Raw genomic sequence first — 27,428 nt, forward strand, 5'->3', positions numbered from 1 at the left:
GTCATGTAACTTATTGGAAGGAGCCGTTTCTTTAAAACTGATGTCTCAACTTATCAAAGGATCAGATATTGAACTTTGCTGAACTGGAGATAAGTTATTTTTTGCTTGAAGTTAAATTGAGAGGGCAGGGCTTTCATAAGTAACCACAGCTGAAACGAGAATTGATGATGCCCTGCTCACTTTGCTCTGCATCGGGATTTTGTTCAGCAAATCTCTAACGGCGAAATGCCCTCTTCTATTATTAATGCAGCATTCTGAAATCCTACAGAAAAAAGCAACCAACTTTACACAATGTTTGTTTCGTTATTCAATGCTTGAGTTGAGTTTAAGAATTGTCAATTATGTGTTTCTTATATTTGACCTCTTTGTGTTTTGGTGTGTAAAATGCTGCAGCCTAAATACCGTTCATGGAAAAGAAAGGAGGGGTAATTCGAAATCAACATTGAGGCTGGATTCCCACACTGGCTTTTCCTGTTTCTCCATCAGGAAAACCGTTTTTTCTTTCCCAAAGCTGGATTAGTTAAGTCTCTGGCATTTCCTCTAGGTCAGTTACAGTATCGTTTGTGTCTGTCCTTTTGAGTACAAATTACTTTCAGACAGCCTTCAATCTGGCCTGTTGCATTTGCTGATCCCAATGCCATCTACTCTGCATTGGAGAGACTAAATGCCGACTGGGTGACCACTTTGCAAAACACCTTCGCTCCATCGACAAACTGGTGGCAGACTCTCCTGTCGCTTGCTATTTGAACTCACTGTCCTGCTCTCATGTCCACATGTCCGACCTTGGCCTGCTGCAATGTTCCCATGTAGCTCAGCACAACGCCGAGGAACAGCACCCCATCCTCCGAATAGGCACGGTACAGCCTTGCGGATTTTACTGTACGCTCAACAAATTCGCACCGTGAAATCACTCTTCCCACTTCACCACATGTTTATTTCCATCAACTTATTTTCATTGCTTCCATTGATATGTCTTCCTCTCCCATTGTCTCCCCCTCCCCATTCCCCTAGCCAATCGCATCCCTCTTGGGAAATCCGCCCCTTGATCCTCATTTTCATCTGCCATTAACACATTCTAATCTTCTAATCGCCTCTGTCAGCACAGTTCTTAACACTGATTAGAAACATTTATATTTCCTTTTTCTTTCGACCCAACACATTTTTGTTATTCTCCACCCATCGCTGGCCGTCTGTCGAGGCCCAATGCTCCACGTTCCCCTCTACCCCCCACCCACCCCCCACTTCCCCCACCCACTCCGCCAGTCGACACCTGACCAAATATCCAGTTGTCCAGCTTCGACAAAGAGTCACCCAGTCTCGAAACGACACTTGCCATCTCTCTCCACAGAGGCTGTCAGACCTGCTGAGACTGTCCTGTGTTTTCTGTTTTTCTTTCCCATTGACGCATAAGCAGTAAGTTGCTTTTATCGTACATTTAGACATGTTTGAAATGGTGATTAAATATGTTCATCTGCATCTGTAAACCCAAAAGATTCTGTGGTGGATGAACAAACTGCTAATATCCGAATCGTGGCAAAATAGGGAAGGCTTTTCTTCCACTGGCGTCTTGAATATTCCGTATTTCTGACTTTGTTGCAGGAATTTTAATATCTCATGAGAGACCAAATCAGATGTTCCTCGAACGTGCGAGATTGAAGAAGAAAAGTATTTTGTGCAAACATTCGTCTCACAAAATGAGAAGCACGCAATGTTTCTGCCCGGTTTCTAACCGGGGACTTTTCGCGTGTTAGGCGAATGTGATAACCACTACACCACAGAATCTGCTGGGAGCATCGCAATCAGTGGCCCTGTGCAATGTTCAACCTCAATGTACTGTTGCAGCTTCTAAAGGTTCTGCTGAGAGGTCATGTAACTTATTGGAAGGAGCCGTTTCTTTAAAACTGATGTCTCAACTTATCAAAGGATCAGATATTGAACTTTGCTGAACTGGAGATAAGTTATTTTTTGCTTGAAGTTAAATTGAGAGGGCAGGGCTTTCATAAGTAACCACAGCTGAAACGAGAATTGATGATGCCCTGCTCACTTTGCTCTGCATCGGGATTTTGTTCAGCAAATCTCTAACGGCGAAATGCCCTCTTCTATTATTAATGCAGCATTCTGAAATCCTACAGAAAAAAGCAACCAACTTTACACAATGTTTGTTTCGTTATTCAATGCTTGAGTTGAGTTTAAGAATTGTCAATTATGTGTTTCTTATATTTGACCTCTTTGTGTTTTGGTGTGTAAAATGCTGCAGCCTAAATACCGTTCATGGAAAAGAAAGGAGGGGTAATTCGAAATCAACATTGAGGCTGGATTCCCACACTGGCTTTTCCTGTTTCTCCATCAGGAAAACCGTTTTTTCTTTCCCAAAGCTGGATTAGTTAAGTCTCTGGCATTTCCTCTAAGTCAGTTACAGTATCGTTTGTGTCTGTCCTTTTGAGTACAAATTACTTTCAGACAGCCTTCAATCTGGCCTGTTGCATTTGCTGATCCCAATGCCATCTACTCTGCATTGGAGAGACTAAATGCCGACTGGGTGACCACTTTGCAAAACACCTTCGCTCCATCGACAAACTGGTGGCAGACTCTCCTGTCGCTTGCTATTTGAACTCACTGTCCTGCTCTCATGTCCACATGTCCGACCTTGGCCTGCTGCAATGTTCCCATGTAGCTCAGCACAACGCCGAGGAACAGCACCCCATCCTCCGAATAGGCACGGTACAGCCTTGCGGATTTTACTGTACGCTCAACAAATTCGCACCGTGAAATCACTCTTCCCACTTCACCACATGTTTATTTCCATCAACTTATTTTCATTGCTTCCATTGATATGTCTTCCTCTCCCATTGTCTCCCCCTCCCCATTCCCCTAGCCAATCGCATCCCTCTTGGGAAATCCGCCCCTTGATCCTCATTTTCATCTGCCATTAACACATTCTAATCTTCTAATCGCCTCTGTCAGCACAGTTCTTAACACTGATTAGAAACATTTATATTCCCTTTTTCTTTCGACCCAACACATTTTTGTTATTCTCCACCCATCGCTGGCCGTCTGTCGAGGCCCAATGCTCCACGTTCCCCTCTACCCCCCACCCACCCCCCACTTCCCCCACCCACTCCGCCAGTCGACACCTGACCAAATATCCAGTTGTCCAGCTTCGACAAAGAGTCACCCAGTCTCGAAACGACACTTGCCATCTCTCTCCACAGAGGCTGTCAGACCTGCTGAGACTGTCCTGTGTTTTCTGTTTTTTTTTCCCATTGACGCATAAGCAGTAAGTTGCTTTTATCGTACATTTAGACATGTTTGAAATGGTGATTAAATATGTTCATCTGCATCTGTAAACCCAAAAGATTCTGTGGTGGATGAACAAACTGCTAATATCCGAATCGTGGCAAAATAGGGAAGGCTTTTCTTCCACTGGCGTCTTGAATATTCCGTATTTCTGACTTTGTTGCAGGAATTTTAATATCTCATGAGAGACCAAATCAGATGTTCCTCGAACGTGCGAGATTGAAGAAGAAAAGTATTTTGTGCAAACATTCGTCTCACAAAATGAGAAGCACGCAATGTTTCTGCCCGGTTTCTAACCGGGGACTTTTCGCGTGTTAGGCGAATGTGATAACCACTACACCACAGAATCTGCTGGGAGCATCGCAATCAGTGGCCCTGTGCAATGTTCAACCTCAATGTACTGTTGCAGCTTCTAAAGGTTCTGCTGAGAGGTCATGTAACTTATTGGAAGGAGCCGTTTCTTTAAAACTGATGTCTCAACTTATCAAAGGATCAGATATTGAACTTTGCTGAACTGGAGATAAGTTATGTGTTGGTTGAAGTTAAATTGAGAGCAGTATAGAAGTCTTACAACACCAGGTTAAAGTCCAACAGTGCATCTTTGTAGAAACTGAATGTCAGTGTCTATATGCGCGATCTTCCTGGAGATCCTCAAATTGAGAGGGCTGGGCTTTCATAAGTAACCACAGCTGAAACGAGAATTGATGATGCCCTGCTCACTTTGCTGTGCATCGGGAAACAGCTGTCCAACCCACTGAACTAAAGGGGACGCCAAAACTAGGAACTGCGAGCCAGCCAGGAGTCGAACCTGGAATCTCCTGGTTCGTAGTCAGACGCGTTATCCATTGCGCCACTGGCCCACAGCAGTTACAGGCTTTTGCTATTCCTCGATGATGAAGACCAGTTACGAGATTGAGGTAATATTTAGCGATAGACGAAACTGGAAACACATGATGTTTCTGCCCGGTTTCGAACCGGGGACCGTTCGCGTGTAAAGCGAATGTGATAACCACTACACTACAGAAACAGCTGGCAGCGCAGACTCCAACGGACCTGTGTCACCTTCAACTCAACTGTCTTGTTGCAGCTTCGCATAGTTCGGCTGAGAGGCCATGTCATTTCTCAGAAGAACACGTCTATTTCTTTAAAACAGATGTCTAAACTTACAAGCCAGTAGAAGAACCTATATTGAGCTGAAGAATTTGTTCAGCAAATCTCTAACGGCGAAATGCTCTCTTCTATTATTAATGCAGCATTCCGAAATCCTACAGAAAAAAACAACCGACTTTGCACAATATTTGTTTCGTTATTCAATGCTTGAGCTGAGTTTAAGAATTGACAATTATGTGTTTCTTATATTTGACCTCTTTGTGTTTTGGTGTGTAAAATGCTGCAGCCTAAATACCGTTCATGTATAAGAAAGGAGGGGTAATTCGAAACCAACATTGAGGCTGGATTCCCACACTGGCTTTTCCTGTTTCTCCATCAGGAAAACCGTTTTTTCTTTCCCAAAGCTGGATTAGTTAAGTCTCTGGCATTTCCTCTAAGTCAGTTACAGTATCGTTTGTGTCTGTCCTTTTGAGTACAAATTACTTTCAGACAGCCTTCAATCTGGCCTGTTGCATTTGCTGATCCCAATGCCATCTACTCTGCATTGGAGAGACTAAATGCCGACTGGGTGACCACTTTGCAAAACACCTTCGCTCCATCGACAAACTGGTGGCAGACTCTCCTGTCGCTTGCTATTTGAACTCACTGTCCTGCTCTCATGTCCACATGTCCGATCTTGGCCTGCTGCAATGTTCCCATGTAGCTCAGCACAGCGCCGAGGAACAGCACCCCATCCTCCGAATAGGCACGGTACAGCCTTGCGGATTTTACAGTACGCTCAACAAATTCGCACCGTGAAATCACTCTTCCCACTTCACCACATGTTTATTTCCATCAACTTATTTTCATTGCTTCCATTGATATGTCTTCCTCTCCCATTGTCTCCCCCTCCCCATTCCCCTAGCCAATCGCATCCCTCTTGGGAAATCCGCCCCTTGTTCCTCATTTTCATCTGCCATTAACACATTCTAATCTTCTAATCGCGTCTGTCAGCACAGTTCTTAACACTGATTGGAAACATTTATATTCCCTTTTTCTTTCGACCCAACACATTTTTGTTATTCTCCACCCATCGCTGGCCGTCTGTCGAGGCCCAATGCTCCACGCTCCCCTCTACCCCCCACCCACTCCGCCAGTCTACACCTGACCAAATATCCAGTTGTCCAGCTTCGACAAAGAGTCACCCAGTCTCGAAACGACACTTGCCATCTCTCTCCACAGAGGCTGTCAGACCTGCTGAGACTGTCCTGTGTTTTCTGTTTTTCTTTCCCATTGACGCATAAGCAGTAAGTTGCTTTTATCGTACATTTAGACATGTTTGAAATGGTGATTAAATATGTTCATCTGCATCTGTAAACCCAAAAGATTCTGTGGTGGATGAACAAACTGCTAATATCCGAATCGTGGCAAAATAGGGAAGGCTTTTCTTCCACTGGCGTCTTGAATATTCCGTATTTCTGACTTTGTTGCAGGAATTTTAATATCTCATGAGAGACCAAATCAGATGTTCCTCGAACGTGCGAGATTGAAGAAGAAAAGTATTTTGTGCAAACATTCGTCTCACTTTGCAAAACACCTTCGCTCCATCGACAAACTGGTGGCAGACTCTCCTGTCGCTTGCTATTTGAACTCACTGTCCTGCTCTCATGTCCACATGTCCGATCTTGGCCTGCTGCAATGTTCCCATGTAGCTCAGCACAACGCCGAGGAACAGCACCCCATCCTCCGAATAGCACGGTACAGCCTTACGGATTTTACAGTACGCTCAACAAATTCGCACCGTGAAATCACTCTTCCCACTTCACCACATGTTTATTTCCATCAACTTATTTTCATTGCTTCCATTGATATGTCTTCCTCTCCCATTGTCTCCCCCTCCCCATTCCCCTAGCGAATCGCATCCCTCTTGGGAAATCCGCCCCTTGTTCCTTATTTTCATCTGCCATTAACACATTCTAATCTTCTAATCGCCTCTGTCAGCACAGTTCTTAACACTGATTAGAAACATTTATATTCCCTTTTTCTTTCGACCCAACACATTTTTGTTATTCTCCACCCATCGCTGGCCGTCTGTCGAGGCCCAATGCTTCACGCTCCCCTCTGCCCCCCACCCACCCCCCACTTCCCTCACCCACTCCGCCAGTCGACACCTGACCAAATATCCAGTTGTCCAGCTTCGACAAAGAGTCACCCAGTCTCGAAACGACACTTGCCATTTCTCTCCACAGAGGCTGTCAGACCTGCTGAGCCTGTCCTGTGTTTTCTGTTTTTCTTTCCCATTGACGCATAAGCAGTAATTTGCTTTTATCGTACATTTAGACATGTTTGAAATGGTGATTAAATATGTTCATCTGCATCTGTAAACCCAAAAGATTCTGTGGTGGATGAACAAACTGCTAATATCCGAATCGTGGCAAAATAGGGAAGGCTTTTCTTCCACTGGCGTCTTGAATATTCCGTATTTCTGACTTTGTTGCAGGAATTTTAATATCTCATGAGAGACCAAATCAGATGTTCCTCGAACGTGCGAGATTGAAGAAGAAAAGTATTTTGTGCAAACATTCGTCTCACAAAATGAGAAGCACGCAATGTTTCTGCCCGGTTTCGAACCGGAGACCTTTCGCGTGCTAGGCGAATGTGATAACCACTACACCACAGAAACTGCTGTGAGCATCGCAATCACTGGCCCTGTGCAATGTTCAACCTCAATGTACTGTTGCAGTTTCTAAAGGTTCTGCTGAGAGGTCATGTAACTTATTGGAAGGAGCCGTTTCTTTAAAACTGATGTCTCAACTTATCAAAGGATCAGATATTGAACTTTGCTGAACTGGAGATAAGTTATGTGTTGGTTGAAGTTAAATTGAGAGGGCTGGGCTTTCATAAGTAACCACAGCTGAAACGAGAATTGATGATGCCCTGCTCACTTTGCTCTGCATCGGGATTTTGTTCAGCAAATCTCTAACGGCGAAATGCCCTCTTCTATTATTAATGCAGCATTCTGAAATCCTACAGAAAAAAGCAACCAACTTTACACAATGTTTGTTTCGTTATTCAATGCTTGAGTTGAGTTTAAGAATTGTCAATTATGTGTTTCTTATATTTGACCTCTTTGTGTTTTGGTGTGTAAAATGCTGCAGCCTAAATACCGTTCATGGAAAAGAAAGGAGGGGTAATTCGAAATCAACATTGAGGCTGGATTCCCACACTGGCTTTTCCTGTTTCTCCATCAGGAAAACCGTTTTTTCTTTCCCAAAGCTGGATTAGTTAAGTCTCTGGCATTTCCTCTAAGTCAGTTACAGTATCGTTTGTGTCTGTCCTTTTGAGTACAAATTACTTTCAGACAGCCTTCAATCTGGCCTGTTGCATTTGCTGATCCCAATGCCATCTACTCTGCATTGGAGAGACTAAATGCCGACTGGGTGACCACTTTGCAAAACACCTTCGCTCCATCGACAAACTGGTGGCAGACTCTCCTGTCGCTTGCTATTTGAACTCACTGTCCTGCTCTCATGTCCACATGTCCGACCTTGGCCTGCTGCAATGTTCCCATGTAGCTCAGCACAACGCCGAGGAACAGCACCCCATCCTCCGAATAGGCACGGTACAGCCTTGCGGATTTTACTGTACGCTCAACAAATTCGCACCGTGAAATCACTCTTCCCACTTCACCACATGTTTATTTCCATCAACTTATTTTCATTGCTTCCATTGATATGTCTTCCTCTCCCATTGTCTCTCCCTCCCCATTCCCCTAGCCAATCGCATCCCTCTTGGGAAATCCGCCCCTTGTTCCTCATTTCCATCTGCCATTAACACATTCTAATCTTCTAATCGCCTCTGTCAGCACAGTTCTTAACACTGATTAGAAACATTTATATTCCCTTTTTCTTTCGACCCAACACATTTTTGTTATTCTCCACCATCGCTGGCCGTCTGTCGAGGCCCAATGCTTCACGCTCCGCTCTACCCCCCACCCACCCCCCACTTCCCCCACCCACTCCGCCAGTCGACACCTGACTAAATATCCAGTTGTTCAGCTTCGACAAAGAGTCACCCAGTCTCGAAACGACACTTGCCATCTCTCTCCACAGAGGCTGTCAGACCTGCTGAGACTGTCCTGTGTTTTCTGTTTTTCTTTCCCATTGACGCATAAGCAGTAAGTTGCTTTTATCGTACATTTAGACATGTTTGAAATGGTGATTAAATATGTTCATCTGCATCTGTAAACCCAAAAGATTCTGTGGTGGATGAACAAACTGCTAATATCCGAATCGTGGCAAAATAGGGAAGGCTTTTCTTCCACTGGCGTCTTGAATATTCCGTATTTCTGACTTTGTTGCAGGAATTTTAATATCTCATGAGAGACCAAATCAGATGTTCCTCGAACGTGCGAGATTGAAGAAGAAAAGTATTTTGTGCAAACATTCGTCACACAAAATGAGAAGCACGGGATGTTTCTGCCCGGTTTCGAACCGGGGACATTTCGCGTGTTAGGCGAATGTGATAACCACGACAACACAGAAACTGCTGGGAGTATCGCAATCAGTGGCTCTGTGCAATGTTGTACCTCAATGTACTGTTGCAGCTTCTAACGGTTCCGCTGAGAGGCCATGTAACTTATTGGAAGGAGCCGTTTCTTTAAAACTGTTGCAGGGTAGTCGGGGCAGCAGGGTAGCATGGTGGTTAGCATAAATGCTTCACAGCTCCAGGGTCCCAGGTTCGATTCCCGGCTGGGTCACTGTCTGTGTGGACTCTGCACGTCCTCCCCCTGTGTGTGTGGGTTTCCTCCGGGTGCTCCGGTTTCCTCCCACAGTCCAAAGATGTGCGGGTTAGGTGGATTGGCCATGCTAAATTGCCCGTAGTGTCCTAATAAAAGTAAGGTTAAGTGGGGGTTGTTGGGTTAAGGGTATAGGGTGGATATGTGGGTTTGAGTAGGGTGATCATGGCTCGGCACAACATTGGGGGCTGAAGGGCCTGGACTGTTCTATGTTCCAAAATCTTACAACACCAGGTTAAATGATTCTGTTTTGTGATTCACCTGAGGAAGGAGCTGCTCTCCGAAAGCTCGTGTTTGAAACAAACTTGTTGGACTTTAACCCGGTGTTGTCAGACGTCTTACTGTATCTCTGGCAGCAGCGCACCCCTTCCCGATGAACTTAATGCATTCTATGCTCGGTTTGAGCAGGTAACCAACAATCCGCTGTCGAGTGCCCCAGCAGCCCTTAATTCACCCATACCCACCATCACAGTTTCCGAAGTCAGATTATTATTATTATGTACAATAACCGCCGAGCAACATGAGAATTACTATCAGTTGGGACATGGGAAGCACATGGTGCCAGGTTTAGACTTTAATAGAAATCAATTTTTCGATGGAAAATCCCTGAAGTTTCTGTTGACCCGACATGTTTTATGTTGTATTCCCACACAGATCAGGAACAGACTTCGCCCAATTGAGACGAAGGGGCGCTAAGGGCCAATTCAGCAAGGCCAATCCAGATTTCCTACACATCTTTGAACTGTGGGAGGAAATCGCTTCTCGCCTTTTTGCTAAGATGAGAGTGAGGTCAGGTGGAATGCGTGGATCTGGTATGTCTCTCTTCTGGGGGCCATGAATTGGATTCAATTTGAATTAGTTTTTGGAGCAGGCGGCCCTGACGTCAATTGTAATGAAGTGCTTTGAGAGGCTGATCATGAAGCGCATCACCTCCATACTCCCGGAACGCCTTGACCCAACTTATCATTCCTTCCATTGATATGTTTTACCCTCGGCATTGCCCACCTCCCCCCAGCCCATACCATCCTACTTCAGCAATCTGATCCCTGGTTGTAATTGTTCTCTGACGCACTGCTTACCTTTGTTCTGCAACTAACACATTCTGACCGCTTGATGCGCCATCAGCACCTTTCATAGCCTTGATTAGCCTCATTTACATTCCCTTTTTCTTTCTGCCCGAGACATTTTCGTCATTTCCCACCTATTATCCAGTATTTTCTGTTTTTGTTTCCGTTTGAAACATCCTCTTCTTCACCTCTCATTGCCTGCCGAAAATTCAGTGCTTGGGCCTTAATGTTCAATTCAGTTTAATGGCTCATGTGAGACGAAATTTCATAGTCCTGGAACACACGAGATTCCGGCAACAATCAGGAAACAGAATTATTTTGTGCCCAATAATTGTGCAAACTTTTCTCACACGAAATCCTAAATGTTCGATGTTTCCAACCGGGAACCTTTCGCGTGTGAGGCGAATGTGATAACCACTACACTACAGAAACCGCTGGCAATCAATGGACGTGCGGAATGTACAACCTCACTGTGTTGCTGCAGATTCTGATGGTCTGTTTGAGAGGCCAGGTACCTTGTTGCAAGCGACAGCTGTTTCTTAAATTAACAGATGTCTCAACATATAAAGCCGTGAGATGTAGAAATTATATCGAAATTAACATAAGTTATATTTTGCTGAATGTCGGTCTTAAATTTGTGCTCTTTGGTCTCGAGGTCTGGTTCTCGTTCAAGGATTTTCAATCAATACCTTTGGGAGTGCTCGTGGGTTTAAATCCAGGACAAGCCCTTTACTCCAGGTCAGAGATTACGAATTGTTTGCGATGCTGACGGCGGGGTTGATTTACATTGGCCCACTCTGAAAAAGATTTCTCAGGACTCGGAATGTTTACGTCGTTTCTCTCCCCACAGATGATGCTCGAGAGAGAGAGAGAGAGACAGTGTCTGAGCTGGAGTGCGTTTGGATAAAATTGATGCTCCAGATCTGTGTTAACCACAGGGACGTGACCCATCTAATCCACAGAGCCAAAGTGGAGAATTGAACTGACTGGAGAGCTGGATCTTAACGCTGACCTCCCGGACCTCGGCGTCGTGAAATGTTCCAAAACAGCTCAACAGCCACTCGAGGAACAGCAGCGCATCTTTCCACTGTGCTCAATACAGCTTTTACACTCAGTGTGTGTTCAGTAGTTTCACACTGTAAATGCTGCACCCATTTTGCGTGTTGTTACATCGCAGATTTGGGTTTCAATCTTGTTTCCACTTGACAAATGCCGCCTGAGTCCCTGAGTTGTTGCAGTACTTTCGGCGTTCTCCGCTGATGTTAGATGGACGTTCGATGGCAATGACAGTATGCTTTGCCTGCATCTGCGTGGCTGGTTGGTCTAGGGGTATGATTCTCGCTTTGGGTGTCTTGCTGTCGGAATTTGCGAGAGGTCGGGGGTTCAATTCCCGGGCGAGCCCTTCGATGGAGTGTTCCCTTGGTCAAGCAACATGATTTCTTTGCGGCGCAAATACATTTTCTGATTTTGTTTCCGATTGACGCATCCGCAGTAAGTTGCTTTAATCGTACATTTATACATGTTTGAAATGGTGATTAAATATGTTCATCTGCATCTGTAAACCCAATAGATTCTGTGGTGGTGGAACAAACTGCTAATACCCGAATTGTGGCAAAATAGGAAAGGATTTTATTCCCCCCGCGTCTTGAAAATTCAGTATTTCCGACTTTGTTGCAGGAATTTTAATACCTTATGCGAGACCAACTGGGAACTTCTTCGAACGTGCGAGATTGAGAAACAAACGTATTTTGTGCAAACATTCGTCACACACAATGAGAAGCACGGGATGTTTCTGCCCGCTTTCGAACCGCGGACTTTTCGCGTGTTAGGCGAATATGATAACCACTACACTACAGAAACTGCTGGGAGCACCGTAAACAGTTAGCGTGTGCAATGTTCAACCTCAATGTGTTGCTGCAGCTTCTATTTTTTTAAGCTGAGAGGCCATTTAACTTATTGCAGGAAGCCGTTTCTTTAAAACTGATGTCTCAACTTATCGAAGCAGTTTTGGTGTGTAACATGCTGCAGCTTAAATACCGTTCATGTAGAAGAAAGGAGGGGTAATTGCAAATCAACTTTGAGCCTGGATTCCCTCAGTGGCTTTTCCTGTTTCTCCATCAGGAACACCGTTTTTTCTTTCTCAAAGCTGGTTCAGTTAAGTCTCTGGCATTTCCTCTAAGCCAGTTACAGGTGGCAGACTCTCCTGTCGCTTGCTATTTAAACTCACTGTCCTGCTCACATGTCCGATCTTGGCCTGCTGCAATGTTCCCATGTAGCTCAGCACAACGCCGAGGAACAGCCCCCATCCTCCGAATCGGCACGGTGCAGCCTTGCGGATTTTACAGTAGGCTCAACAACTTCGCACCGTGAAATCACTCTTCTCGCTTCACCACATGTTTATTTCCATCAACTTATTTTCATTGCTTCCATTGATAAGTCTTCCTCTCCCATTGTCTCCCCTCCCCATTCCCCTATTGGTACGGGAATCGAACCGTGCTGCTGGCCTGCTTGGTCTGCTTGGTCTGCTTTAAAAGCCAGCGATTTAGCCGAGTGAGCTAAACCAGCCCCAGCTAAAATAACGGCGCTCCCAATGCCGTGTCATTGCCATTCCCGCAATGCCGTGACTCGGATTCGAACCGAGGTTGCGGCCACAACGCAGAGTACTAACCACTATACGATCACGGCGAGCTACTCAAGAGACACGCCAGAGTCTATTAAATTTCGGTGCATTATCACTAGTGCATCTGCAATTTCCCTAGCCATCTCTTTTGGCACTCTGGGATGCATTCCATCAGAGCCAGGAGACTTGTCTACCTTTAGCCCCATTAGCTTGCCCATCACTACCTCCTTAGTGATAACAATCCTCTCAAGGTCATAGCCTTGTCATAGCCTCATTTCTATCAGTCGCTGGCATGTTATTTCTGTCTTCCACTGTGAAGACCGGTTCAGTTCCTCAGCCATTTCTTCATTTCCCATTATTAAAACTCCCTTCTCATCCTCTAAAGGACCAATATTTACCTTAGCCACTCTTTTTTGTTTTATATATTTGTAAAAACTTTTACTGTCTGTTTTTATATTCTGAGCAAGTTTACTCTCATACTCTACCTTACTCTTCTTTATAGCTTTTTTAGTAGCTTTCTGTTGCCCCCTAAAGATTTCCCAGTCCTCTAATCTGCCAGCAATCTTTGCCACTTTATATGCTTTTTCCTTCAATTTGATACTCTCCCTTATTTCCTTAGATATCCACGGTCGATTTTCCCTCTTTCTACCGTCCTTCCTTTTTGTTGGTATAAACCTTTGCTGAGCACTGTGAAAAATCGCTTGGAAGGTTCTCCACTGTTCCTCAACTGTTCCACCATAAGGTCTTAGCTCCCAGTCTACCTTAGCTAGTTCTTCTCTCATCCCCTTGTACTCTCCTTTGTTTAAACACAAAACACTAGTATTTGATTTTACTTTCTCACCCTCCATCTGCATTTTAAAGGGGGGGGAGGGGGGGGTGGGGGGGGGAGGGGGTTGTTGGGTTGCAGGTATGGGGTGGATACGTGGGTTTGAGTAGTGGTGATCATTGCTCGGCACAACATCTAGGGCCGAAGGGCCTGTTCTGTGCTGTGCTGTTCTCTGTTCTAATTACATCTCCAGTTTTATTCCTTTTGTTATTACTGGGCCTATTCACTGAGCTCCCCTCAGTCACTGTCGCCCTTTTAGATTTTTGACTATGTCCTCTCTGCCTTGCACTTTTCCCCTTACTTCCTTTTGCTTCTGTCCCTGTTTTACTACCTTCCAACTTCCTGCATTGGTTCCCATCCCCCTGCCACATTAGTTTAAACCCTCCCCAACAGCTCTAGAAAACTGGGACTTCGGTTCCAGTCCTGCCCAGGTGCAGACCGTCCGGTTTGTACTGGTCCCACCTCCCCCAGAACCGGTCCCAATGCCCCAGGAATTTGAATCCCTCCCTCTTGCATCATCTCTCGAGCCACGCATTCATCCTATCTATCCTGACATTCCTACTCACCTTTCGCGTGTTAGACGAATGTGATAACCACTACACGACAGAAACTGCTGGGAGTGTTGCAATCAGTGGCCCTGAGCAATGTTGAACCTCAATGTGTTGCTGCAGCTGCTAATGGTTCCGCTGAAATGCCATGTAACTTATTGCAATAACCCGTTTCTTTAAAACTGATGTCTCAACTTATCAAAGGATCAGATATTGAACTTTGCTGAACTGGAGATCAGTTATGTTTTGCTTGAAGTTAAATTGAGAGGGCAGGGCTTTCATAAATAACCAGAGCTGAAACGAGAATTGATGATGCCCTGCTCACTTTGCTCTGCATCGGGAACCAGCTGTCCAACCCACTGAACTAAAGGGGACTCCAACACTAGGAACTGCGAACCAGCCAGGAGTCGAACCTGGAATCTCCTAATTCGTAGTCAGATGCATTATCCATTGCGCCACTGGCCCACAGAAGTTCCAAACTCGTGCTATTCCTCGATGATGAAGATCAGTTACGAGATTGAGGTAATATTCAGCAACAGACAAAACTGAAAGCACCAGATGTTTCTGCCCGGTTCCGAACCAGGGACCATTCGAGTATAAAGCGAATGTGGTAACCACTACACCACAGAAACAGCTTTGCATGGTTCAGCTTTGCTGAGAGGCCATGTCACTTCTTAAAAGAACACGTCTGTTTCTTTAAAACAGATGTTTAAACTTACAAGCCAGAAGAAGAACTTATATTGAACTGAAGAATTTGTTCAGCAAATCTCTAACGGCGAAATGCTCTCTTCTATTATTAATGCAGCATTCTTAAATCCTACAGAACAAAGCAACCGACTTTACACAATATTTGTTTCGTTATTCAATGCTTGAGTTGAGTTTCGGAATTGACAATTATGTGTTTCTTATATTTGACCTCTTTGTGTTTTGGTGTGTAACATGCTGCAGCCTAAATACCGTTCATGTAGAAGAAAGGAGGGGTAATTGTAAATCAACTTTGAGCCTGGATTCCCACACTGGCTTTTCCTGTTTATCCATCAGGAAGACCGTTTTTTCTATCTCAAAGTTGGTTCAGTTAAGTCTCTGGCATTTCCTCTAAGCCAGTTACAGTATCGTTTGTGTATGTCCTTTTGAGTACCTCCCAACACACACACATGGAAAACCGAGGAGATGGACCATCCGAGCCTCCCTCGAAAACTCAATGGGGGAACAGGACTTCTACACCACCCCCAGCCATGATGCTGTGCAAGTAATCCACGAAGAGTGTGACAACGTTATTGCAAGCCTTCAAAACCTGCTGGAAGGAGAATTTTCAAGGGAAACTAAATCTGATGCAGGATCGCTACTGAACTCTATTCAACAGTTCCCGTTTATAGCTTTATTAAATTTTTGGTACTCAGTTTTATCATCAGTGGATAAAGTCTCAAAACGTTTGCAGGGTCCGAAAATGGGGTTCCATGAAGCTTCTTGTGATCTGAGAGGACTTATTCATATCTTGAATTTGAAGAATGACGAAATTATCCACAATGCAATAGATTTAGCCAATGGATATTGTCAAAATTGGGGAATACCAATTGCACGAACAAGGAGAAGAAGAATAATGCCTGGAGAGTCAGCAAGAGATAGTGGACTGACGGCACAAGAAGAAATGAATAGAGTAATGGTAGAGATTGTGAACAGATTAAAAACTGAAATTGAAGACCGCAGTGTCCGTCTTCAAAGACTCAGTGACCGATTTTCTTTTCTTCTGAACTTGAATTCAGGAGTGATTGAAGATGAACAAGAAAGAGAGAAATTAAAAAAGGAATGTTCAGACTTTGCAAATTATTATGACAATGATGTGGTTGCAATTCAGTTATATGACAAAATTATTGATTTTGTGATGCTCTTTCGAGCTGGAGGGAATAGAGTTCCCCCTGATCCTAAAGATGCTCTGGAGTCTTTACTGCAGTATGGGAGGGATGTATTTCCGACGCTGTGTGTTTCATACAGATTACTGCTTACAATCGCATTTTCAGTCGCAAGCTGTGAAAGGTCATTTTCAAAACTGAAATTAATAAAAACATATCTGAGGTCTTCTATGTCACAGGAGCGACTGACCAACCTGGCTTTAATAAGCATTGAAAAATAATTTCTCACAGCTGATGTAAAAAGTGAAGTAGTTCAGGTGTTTTGTGACAGGAGGTATCATTTGGGGAAAAGAACTTAATAAATTTGATTGATTTATATTAAAATCGAATAAAGCGTTTATTTCATGTTTCATCTGTGTTTATATATTCAAAATGTTTTCCTTTCTCATAATATTTCTCAGTATATTAGGCCTTATACTTGAGTCTTTGGGGCATACAATCAAGATTTGCCCCGGGCATCACCAGACCTCTGCACGCCACTGATTTTGTACATGTTGGGGCCTTTATATTGGCAATTTAACTTCACCGAACCCCCTTCTGGGACAGTTATTGTCACTGCTGACTGGGCTACTGGATTGAACATTGCCGGCCTGCGAAAGTGAAGGAATGAAATGAACAGATTGTTGTTCCTTTATAAAGTTAGAGGCTTTTCAATAAAGAGGTGCTTTTTTTGCGTGGCTAGTCCACTTAGCCTGTACATCTAGGTTGTTGGAGTGAGAATGTTCAAACACCACACGGGCAATGATCTGGGACCGGGATCGAACCCGTGTCCTCAGTGCAATGAGGCAGCAGTGCCAACCATTGCGCCACCGTGCCGCCCTGAGTTTAAACAGAGTTGATATAAATCTACTTGTATCTGCGGCATTTTTGGGACATCTGATGCAGGCACTTCATAGACATTCCCGATCGTTAATTACACATAGCCTATGTGTATTAATATGCTAATCTGGTTTAATTAACACTATAACTACTTACTGTGCCAAAGCGCCGCCAGTATTATCACAACCATGTCTGACTGAATCTCTCTCAGTGAACTGGACTGGACTGAGTCAGGGATTGTGTGGGAGAGAGGGAACTTAGTGCAGTGCAGGGAGAGGGTCTATTGGGACATCACTCGCCTCCCATCCTATCGGCTTGGCCGACACCATCAGGTGAGTTTCTGACGCCCGTGCTTGAATTTGGCGCCCTCTGCTGCCGGATTCGGTTTACTCCGTGTTAGAATTCGGCTGTTCAGTGGATTCAGTGTTGACTGCAATGCATATCAGGGCGGGAAACCAAGACAGAAATCTAAATTCCAACTTTGTACACTATCTTTGTCGCTATAGGTGTTTCTAATCAAAAAATGATGCTTAATCATCCCTGGAGTTCTCGGTTCACACCATGCATGCGACGAAGTCGAAAGAATGCCAAGACTTTGGTGGACATGCGGAGGTTAGAACTCAGAATAATAGCAGGGCTCAACAGACTAGTTTTGTTTATTTTGGTTCTGACGAAAAAGGGGAACGTTGCTTTTTTCAGAGACCAGATTGCCTGGAATTGTTTTCATTAGCTGAAGGTTAAATGTCCTACAAAGAAGATTGGTGAATGATATTTCATGCAGCAAGCGTTTGTGAGACAATGAAACATTATAGATTACTTTGAATAGATCAGCACCGAGGCACGGGCGGGATTCGAACCCGCGATTTTTGGTTTACGAAACCAACGCCTTTCCTCTTGGCCACCGCACCTTATGCAAGAAAATGATGTTGATTGCACTGTGAATTGATATCATTAGGAGTCTGGCGCAACAATTGATGAGAGAAGAAGAATCAATAGAACATTTCAAAAAGTATTGTCAGAACTTGAGAACGGAAAACCCCGCGGGATTTAAATGCAGGGTGAAAAGGGCAATAGAAAAAGTTATTTCAAATAGGCGCAGGTAGCGTCAGTTCAATCTGCCCCCACCCCTCCGACACTATATTGTTCTCAGTGAGTTGAGCAGGTGCAGGACGGTCACGGGATGCTGGATGCTCAGCTGTCGCTATTTCCGCCCCATCACTTGTGACTGCAGCTGATAACCGCTGCACAATTTTCAGCTTTGAGTCTGCGGTGCCCCGTCACAGCTTCCATTTGATGGCCTCGCTCCAACACCATTGGGATATTCTAGACATTGCTGCCGCTGCTCGATTCCTGTCATTGGTTGGATCAGCAATGCAGTGGGACCTGAATCTGGATTGCTGCTCTGACAGATAATTGCCTGCGCTAAAGAGCGATTGATTCAGGAATGATCGCGGGGAACTGCTTCGTCACCCTCTTCGTTATGATCTCGCTACTCAGTATTTCCTTCCCTGCCGATCTGACTTCGGAAACTGTGATGGTGGGTATGGGTGAATTAAGGGCTGCTGGGGCACTCGACAGCGGATTGTTGGTTACCTGCTCAAACCGAGCATAGAATGCATTAAGTTCATCGGGAAGGGATGCGCTGCTGCCAGTGATACAGTAAGAAGTCTTACAACACCAGGTTAAAGTCCAATAGGTTTGTTTCAAACACGAGCTTTCGGAGCGCAGCTCCTTCTTCAGGTGAATCACAAAACAGAATCATTTAACCTGGTGTTTTAAGACTTCTTACTGTGCTCACCCCATTCCAACGCCGGCATCTCCACACCATGGCCAGAGATACTGCTCGATCCGGCCCGGTTATGTAGATCTTTGGGCTTTTTTTCTGAGGGATTCTTCTCCAGAGTCCGCTGAGATAGGCCCATTGAAGATTTTAAGACAGATGTGGTTGGATTCTCAACTGAAAATGTAATCAAAGGTTATCCGGGGTAGGTGAAATGTGAATCTGAGGTCATGTTCGCATCTGTCACGAACTTATTGAATGTTGAAGAAGGCTCAAGCGGATGAATAGCCAACTCCTGCTCAACATTCGTCTGTTGGCAGGTCCGTGAGGAGGCGTCACAATCCCCTGAGTTATCGGGGGAGACACAGCATCGTTGAGGTATTCCCCAGCTCGGCGCTGTGAAGGATATTGCAGCGATAGAGGCAACTCCATGCCGCAGCCGGTGCACGGTACGTGTTATCAGAACAGGAAAATCGCTTATTGTCACCAGTCGGCTTCAAATGAAATTACTCTGAAAATCCCCTAGTCGTCACATTCCGGCGCCTGTTCGGGGAGGCTGTTACGGGAATCGAACCGTACTGCTGGCCTGCTTGGTCTGCTTTTAAAGCCAGCGATTTAGCCCTGTCCTAAACAGCCCCTAAAAACATATCATCCAGGAGTGGAACAACAATTCGTCTCTGGGTGGGATCGAACCACCAACCTTTCGGTTAACAGCCGAACGCGCTAACCGATTGCGCCACGGAGACGACAAGAGGATCACAATTCTGTTCATTTCAACAGTGACGGCCAATCCTCTGATTGCCAGGGACCGAATGAGAATGCTGGCAATATTGGTCCCCTGAGGCAGTGCGGGAAATATCGGGAAGGACTGTACACATGGTCCCGCGGGCATGGACATTTGTGAGACGTGGAATCATCACAGGCCCGTGGATTTTACAGAACTCACTTGGACAGCACCACACTTTCGTTGAAACACGCCCCTTATCCGGGAACCTCCAAAACAGAAAGCAGGAAGTGTCAACATAGATTTGATGTATTTTCGATCAGAAAGTCGATGTTCCTCAGGGATCCGTGTTGGGCCCACAATTGTTCACAATTTACAGAGATGATTTGGAGTTGGGGACCAAGGGCAATGTGTCCAAGTTTGCAGATGACACTAAGATGAGTGGTAAAGCGAAAAGTGCAGAGGATACTGGAAGTCTGCAGAAGGATTTGGATAGGTTAAGTGAATGGGCTCGTGTCTGGCAGATGGAATACAATGTTGACAAATGTGAGGTTATCCATTTTGGTAGGAATAACAGCAAACGGGATTATTATTTAATCAATAAAATATTAAAGCATGCCGCTGTTCAGAGAGACTTGGGTGTGCTAGTGCATGAGTCACAGAAGGTTGGTTTACAAGTGCAACAGGTGATTAAGAAGGCAAATGGAATTTTGTCCTTCATTGCTAGAGGGATGGAGTTTAATACTAGGGAGGTTATGTTGCAATTGTATAAGGTGTTAGTGCGGCCACACCTGGAGTATTGTGTTCGATTTTGGTCTCCTTACTTGAGAAAGGACGTACTGGCACTGGAGGGTGTGCAGAGGAGATTCACTAGGTTAATCCCAGAGCTGAAGGGGTTGGATTATGAGGAGAGGTTGAGTAGACTGGGACTGTACTCGTTGGAATTTAGAAGGATGAGGGGGGATCTTATAGAAACATTTAAAATTATGAAGGGAATAGATAGGATAGATGCGGGCAGGTTGTTTCCACTGGTGGGTGACAGCAGAACTAGGGGACATAGCCTCAAAATAAGGGGAAGTAGATTTAGGACTGAATTTAGGAGGAACTTCTTCTCCCAAAGGGTCGTGAATCTATGGAATTCCTTGCCCAGTGTAGCAGTTGAGGCACCTTCATTACATGTTTTTAAGGTAAAGATAGATAGTTTTTTCTTTCATTTTTTCCCATCAACTGATCATTCCTTCCATTGATATGTTTTACCCTCAGCATTGCCCCCCTCCCCATACCATACTACTTGATCAATCAGATCCCTGTTTGTACTTGTTCTCTGACGCACTGCTTACCTTTGTTCTGCCATTAACACATTCTGACCGCTTGATGCGCCATCAGCACCTTTCATAGCCTTGATTAGCCTCATTTACATTCCCTTTTTCTTTCTGTCCGAGACATTTTCGTCATTTCCCACCTATTGCTCGCCCTCTATCGAGACCCAATACAGCACGCCACCACCCTGTTGCACGTTTTGGTATGTGGGCAAAACGCGTTTATTGGGGTGTATTAACTTCCAAGTGCTTAACACCACTAGGCTCTGTTCTATGTATTTATTCAGCTTAGGAGTCGCCAGGTGCCGTATAGACACCGTCACGAGTATTCCAAGGTCAAGTTCAAAGTAATAAAGACGATACACCGATTAGTAAGGTCCAAACGATAATATTTATTATACAGTTATAATAAATACTCATGCACACACTAAGAGACTAAGCTATGACTAAACTAAAGTAATCAGAATACTTATCTTACAGGAACAGGCAAGGTCAGGGAGCGAGGCCTTCGTCCTGGTCTTGGGCTGCAACCTTCAGCAAGCGTTCTGGTCACTGGGGGTTCTAGCGGGCTTAGTTCGCGTAGCGAGCGTCGTACTGGCACTTACGGTTCGGCGGCTGGTGCTCGACGGCTGGAGTCAGAGTGTATCTTCAAGTTCTTGGTCAGGGCCGGAGCACGGAATAACAGACCGGACAACACGAGGTCCCTGTCTTTTATAGGGATCCCATTGTCCTTCCCTCTTCTTGGGCGGGCTTTAACCTTTGGATATCTATTGGGTCAATTCCTCATCGATACTGTTTTAATTCCCCAATGCGAGGGGGTCTCCGTGATGGGGGGGGCGTTTCTTATGCCCTTTTGTTTGGAGGTTTCTGGTGCCTCGATGTCTGGGCCTTGATTCAAATGTGTCCATTCAGAATCAAATGTTTCTATTGTGTGGGTGTTCAGGTCTGATTGCCTCATTAGCATGCAAAGCGTTTTGCCATTTGCACCTAGCTAAGGTCTTCTCACCTGAGCCCAAACTGGTTTCTGCTACTTGCAGAATGCAAAATGCTCTCTTTGCAGACTGCTGTTCTGGCTAAACTGCCTGTTTCCCTGCAGTCTTAGCGCTTGGCTTATTTTGTAGCTCAGCGTCCATTTTAGGTGGCTACAACCCCCACCTCCCAACGTCTGAATCTCCAATTCCAGTTCTCCAGCTTTGACAAAGTGTCCACTTGACTGGAAACGACAGCTGCCATTTCGCTCCCCAGAGGCTGTCAGACCTGCTGAGATTATCCAGTATTTTCTGTTTTTGTTTCCGTTTGAAGCATCCGCAGTAAGTTGCATTTGTCATACATTTAGACAAGTTTGATATGGTGATTAAATATGTTCATTTGTAAATCGCTGAAATTCTGTTGTGGATGAACTAGCTGCTAATATCCGAGCTGTGCCAAGAAATGAAAATTCTTCACCTCTCATTGCCTGCCCGGAATTCAGTGCTTGGTCCTTCATGTTCAATTCACTTTAGTGGCTCATAGTCCTGGAACACACGAGATTCCGGCAACGTTCAGGAAATAGATTTATTGTGTGCCCAATAATTGTGCAAACGTTTCTCACAGGAAATCCTATATGCTCGGTGTTTCTGCCCGGTTTTGAACCGGGGACCTTTCGCGTGTGAACCTCACTGTGTTGCTGCAGATTCTGATGGTCTGTTTGAGAGGCCAGGTGCCTTGTTGCAAGCAACAGCTGTTTCTTAAATTAACAGATGTCTCAACATATAAAGCCGTGAGATGTAGAAATTATATTGAAATTAACATAAGTTATATTTTGCTGAATGTCGGTCTTAAATTTGTGCTCTTTGGTCTCGAGGTCTGGTTCTCGTTTAGGGATTTTCAATCAACGCCTATGGGAGTGGTCGTGGGTTTAAATCCAGGACAGGCTCTTTACTCCAGGTCAGAGATTACGAATTGTTTGCGATGCTGACGGCGGGGTTGATTTACATTGGCCCACTCTGAAAAAGATTTCTCAGGACTCGGAATGTTTACGTCGTTTCTCTCCCCACAGATGATGCTCGAGAGAGAGAGAGAGAGAGAGAGAGAGAGTGTCTGAGCTGGAGTGCGTTTGGATAAAATTGATGCTCCAGATCTGTGTTAACCACAGGGACGTGACCCATCTAATCCACAGAGCCAAAGTGGAGAATTGAACTGACTGGGGAGCTGGATCTTAACGCTGACCTTCCGGACCTCGGCGTCGTGAAATGTTCCAAAGAAGCTCAACAGCCACTCGAGGAACAGCAGCGCATCTTTCCACTGTGCTCAATACAGCTTTCACACTCAGTGTGTGTTCAGTAGTTTCACACTGTAAATGCTGCACCCATTTTGTGTGTCCTTCCATCGCAGATTTGGGATTCAATCTTGTTTCCACTTGTTCTTTGTGTCCAGGCGGCAGTTGTTGATCAATATGCCATCGATAGCTCCTCCAGACATATCTTTTGTTTCTTTGTTTCCTCCATTGCGCTAACAGAGAGCTGGCACAGACACGGCGGCCGGAATGGCCTCATACTGTGGTGTCATTATTCTCTGATTCGATGCTAACCTAACTCTGTGGCCAGGGTCCCAAGGCCTCTTCTCATTTAATCTCTCCTGACTTGCCCCCCATTAGAGCCCTTTCCTGTTGTTCTGTTTCCTCCCTCCGGTAATTCACTTGGTTAAGACGTACAACATTTCTAACCTGTCCCGGTTTTAATGAAAGGTGATGGTGAAAGACGAACTTTGTTGTCCTGTCGACAAATGCCGTCTGACTACCTGAGATGGTGCAGTACTTTTGGCGTTCTCCGCAGATGTTAGATTGATTTTCGATGGCAATGGCAGTATGGTTTGACTCTTTTTGCGGGGCTCGTTGGTCTCGGGGTATGATTCTCGCTTTGGGTGTGTCGCTGTCGGAATTTGCGAGAGGTCCCGGGTTCAAATCCCGGACGAGCCCTTCGATGAGGTTTTCCCGTTGGTCAAACCGCATGTTTTCTTCATTTCTTTGCAGCGTCGACGGCGGGATTCATTCACATTCGGTTTGCTTTGAGAAGCTGAGCTCAAGCTGCGTGGAACCAATACGTTCCCGAGAAGTTTGTCTATGGGTGGGCGTTCACATTTCTATTGACTAATTCTGGTGGACTCAGACAGCTCTTTGTCCCTTTCATTTTATCAGTTCAACAACTTCAGACTGTGAACTCTCACTTCCCCCTTCACCACATGTTTTTTCCATCAACTTATCATCCCTTCCATTGATATGTTTTACCCTCAGCATCGCCCACCTCCCACCAGCCCATACCATCCTACTTCAGCAATCTGATCCCTGTTTGTAATTGTTCTCTGACACACTGCTTACCTTTGTTCTGCCATTAACACATTCTGACCGCTTGATGCGCCATCAGCACCTTTCATAGCCTTGATTAGGCTCATTTACATTCCCTTTTCCTTTCTGCGCGAGACATTTTCGTCATTTCCCACCTATTGCTAGCCCTCTATCGAGACCCAATACAGCACTCCACCACCCCCACCCTCACCCACAATCGTCTGAATCTCCAGTTCCAGTTCTCCAGCTTTGACAATGAGTCCACTTGACTGGAAACGACAGCTGCCATTTCGCTCCCCAGAGGCTGTCAGACCTGCTGAGATTATCCAGTATTTTCTGTTTTTGTTTCCGTTTGAAGCATCCGCAGTAAGTTGCATTTGTCACACATTTAGACATGTTTGAGATGGTGATTAAATATGTTCATTTGTAAATCGCTGAAACTCTGTTGTGGATGAACTAGCTGCTAATATCCGAGGTGTGCCAAGATATGAAAATTCTTCACCTCTCATTGCCTGCCGAAAATTCAGTGCTTTGGCCTTAATGTTCAATTCAGTGTAGTGGCTCGTGTGAGACGAAATTTCATAGCCCTGGAACACACGAGATTCCGGCAACATTCAGGAAATAGAATTATTTTGTGCCCAATAATTGTGCAAACTTTTCTCACACGAAATGCTAAATGTTCGATGTTTCTGCCCGGTTTCGAACCGGAGACCTTTCGCGTGTGAGGCGAATGTGATAACCACTACACTACAGAAATCTCTGGCAACCAATGGACGTGCGGAATGTACAACCTCACTGTGTTGCTGCAGATTCTGATGGTCTGTTTGAGAGGCCAGGTACCTTGTTGCAAGCGACAGCTGTGTCTGAAATTAACAGATGTCTCAACATATAAAGCCGTGAGATGTAGAAATTATATCGAAATTAACATAAATTATATTTTGCTGAATATCGGTCTTAAATTTGTGCTCTTTGGTCTCGAGGTCTGGTTCTCGTTTAAGGATTTTCAATCAATGCCTATGGGAGTGGTCGTGGGTTTAAATCCAGGACAGGCTCTTTACTCCAGGTCAGAGATTACGAATTGTTTGCGATGCTGACGGCGGGGTTGATTTACATTGGCCCACTCTGAAAAAGATTTCTCAGGACTCGGAATGTTTACGTCGTTTCTCTCCCCACAGATGATGCTCGAGAGAGAGAGAGAGAGACAGTGTCTGAGCTGGAGTGCGTTTGGATAAAATTGATGCTCCAGATCTGTGTTAACCACAGGGACGTGACCCATCTAATCCACAGAGCCAAAGTGGAGAATTGAACTTACTGGGGAGCTGGATCTTAACGCTGACCTCCCGGACCTCGGCGTCGTGAAATGTTCCAAAGAAGCTCAACAGCCACTCGAGGAACACCAGCGCATCTTTCCACTGTGCTCAATACAGCTTTCACACTCAGTGTGTGTTCAGTAGTTTCACACTGTAAATGCTGCACCCATTTTGTGTGTCCTTCCATCGCAGATTTGGGATTCAATCTTGTTTCCACTTGTTCTTTGTGTCCGGGCGGTAGTTGTTGATCAATATGCCATCGATAGCTCCTCCAGACATATCTTTTGTTTCTTTGTTTCTTCCATTACGCTAACAGAGAGCTGGCACAGACACGGCGGCCGGAATGGCCTCATACTGTGGTGTCATTATTCTCTGATTCGATGCTAACCTAACTCTGTGGCCAGGGTCCCAAGGCCTCTTCTCATTTAATCTCTCCTGACTTGCCCCCCATTAGAGCCCTTTCCTGTTGTTCTGTTTCCTCCCTCCGGTAATTCACTTGGTTAAGACGTACCACATTTCTAACCTGTCCCGGTTTTAATAAAAGGTGATGGTGAAAGACGAACTTTGTTGTCCTGTCGACAAATGCCGTCTGACAACCTGAGATGTTGCAGTACTTTTGGCGTTCTCCGCAGATGTTAGATTGATTTTCGATGGCAATGACAGTATGCTTGACTATTTTTGCGGGGCTCGTTGGTCTAGGGGTATGATTCTCGCTTTGGGTGTGTCGCTGTCGGAATTTGCGAGAGGTCTCGGGTTCAAATCCCGGACGAGCCCTTCGATGAGGTTTTCCGTTGGTCAAACCGCATGTTTTCTTCATTTCTTTGCGGCGCAGGCGGCGGGATTCATTCACATTGTGTTTGCTTTGAGAAGCTGAGCTCAAACTGCATGGAACCAATACGTTCCCCAGAAGTTTGTCAATGTGTGGGCATTCACTTTTCTATTGACTAATTCTGGTGGACTCAGACAGCTCTTTGTCCCTTTCATTTTATCAGTTCAACAACTTCAGACTGTGAACTCTCACTTCCCCCTCCACCACGTGTTTTTTCCATCAACTTATCATTCCTTACATTGATATGTTTTACCCTAAGCATTGCCCACCTCCCCCCAGCCCATACCATCCTACTTCAGCAATCTGATCCCTGGTTGTAATTGTTCTCTGACGCACTGCGTACCTTTGTTCTGCAACTAACACATTCTGACCGCTTGATGCGCCATCAGCACCTTTCATAGCCTTGATTAGCCTCATTTACATTCCCTTTTTCTTTCTGCCCGAGACATTTTCGTCATTTCCCACCTATTGCGAGCCGTCTATCGAGGCCCAATACAGCACTCCACCACCCCCACCCCCCACCCACCCCCAATCGTCTGAATCTCCAGTTCCAGTTCTCCAGCTTTGACAAAGAGTCCACTTGACTGGAAACGACAGCTGCCATTTCGCTCCCCAGAGGCTGTCAGACCTGCTGAGATTATCCAGTATTTTCTGTTTTTGTTTCCGTTTGAAGCATCCGCAGTAAATTGCATTTGTCACACATTTCGGCATGTTTGAGATGGTGATTAAATATGTTCATTTGTAAATCGGTGAAACTCTGTTGTGGATGAACGAGCTGCTAATATCCGAGGTGTGCCAAGATATGAAAATTCTTCACCTATCATTGCCTGCCGAAAATTCAGTGCTTGGGCCTTAATGTTCAATTCAGTGTAGTGGCTCGTGTGAGACGAAATTTCATAGTCCTGGAACACACGAGATTCCGGCAACATTCAGGAAATAGAATTATTTTGTGCCCAATAATTGTGCAAACTTTTCTCACACGAAATGCTAAATGTTCGATGTTTCTGCCCGGTTTCGAACCGGAGACCTTTCGCGTGTGAGGCGAATGTGATAACCACTACACTACAGAAACCTCTGGCAACCAACGGACGTGCGGAATGTACAACCTCACTGTGTTGCTGCAGATTCTGATGGTCTGTTTGAGAGGCCAGGTACCTTGTTGCAAGCGAC

The 27,428-nt window shown here is 45.1% G+C and overlaps 11 non-coding genes across 11 annotated transcripts; 1 reads left to right on the forward strand and 10 right to left on the reverse strand.

Moving 5' to 3' along the window:
• Positions 1-1,709: 1,709 nt before the first annotated feature.
• Positions 1,710-1,782, reverse strand: trnav-aac. The gene has a single exon. It is a non-coding gene; the product is annotated as a tRNA-Val (tRNA).
• Positions 1,783-3,573: 1,791 nt separating this feature from the next.
• On the reverse strand, positions 3,574-3,646 carry trnav-aac. Its single transcript has one exon. It is a non-coding gene; the product is annotated as a tRNA-Val (tRNA).
• Positions 3,647-4,084: 438 nt separating this feature from the next.
• Positions 4,085-4,157, reverse strand: trnar-acg. Its single transcript has one exon. It is a non-coding gene; the product is annotated as a tRNA-Arg (tRNA).
• Positions 4,158-4,251: 94 nt separating this feature from the next.
• Positions 4,252-4,324, reverse strand: trnav-uac. Its single transcript has one exon. It is a non-coding gene; the product is annotated as a tRNA-Val (tRNA).
• A 2,672-nt stretch (positions 4,325-6,996) lies between these two features.
• trnaa-agc lies at positions 6,997-7,069 on the reverse strand. The gene has a single exon. It is a non-coding gene; the product is annotated as a tRNA-Ala (tRNA).
• A 1,790-nt stretch (positions 7,070-8,859) lies between these two features.
• Positions 8,860-8,932, reverse strand: trnav-aac. Its single transcript has one exon. It is a non-coding gene; the product is annotated as a tRNA-Val (tRNA).
• An 8,878-nt stretch (positions 8,933-17,810) lies between these two features.
• On the reverse strand, positions 17,811-17,882 carry trnat-cgu. The gene has a single exon. It is a non-coding gene; the product is annotated as a tRNA-Thr (tRNA).
• A 1,544-nt stretch (positions 17,883-19,426) lies between these two features.
• On the reverse strand, positions 19,427-19,500 carry trnan-guu. Its single transcript has one exon. It is a non-coding gene; the product is annotated as a tRNA-Asn (tRNA).
• Positions 19,501-24,803: 5,303 nt separating this feature from the next.
• trnav-cac lies at positions 24,804-24,876 on the reverse strand. The gene has a single exon. It is a non-coding gene; the product is annotated as a tRNA-Val (tRNA).
• Positions 24,877-26,113: 1,237 nt separating this feature from the next.
• On the forward strand, positions 26,114-26,203 carry trnap-ugg. The gene is given in 2 exon segments: positions 26,114-26,149; positions 26,168-26,203. It is a non-coding gene; the product is annotated as a tRNA-Pro (tRNA).
• Positions 26,204-27,257: 1,054 nt separating this feature from the next.
• trnav-cac lies at positions 27,258-27,330 on the reverse strand. The gene has a single exon. It is a non-coding gene; the product is annotated as a tRNA-Val (tRNA).
• Between the last annotated feature and the right edge of the window lie 98 nt (positions 27,331-27,428).

This window comes from Scyliorhinus canicula, unplaced genomic scaffold (assembly GCF_902713615.1).
Source record: "Scyliorhinus canicula unplaced genomic scaffold, sScyCan1.1, whole genome shotgun sequence".
NCBI classification, from domain to species: Eukaryota; Metazoa; Chordata; class Chondrichthyes; order Carcharhiniformes; family Scyliorhinidae; genus Scyliorhinus; species Scyliorhinus canicula.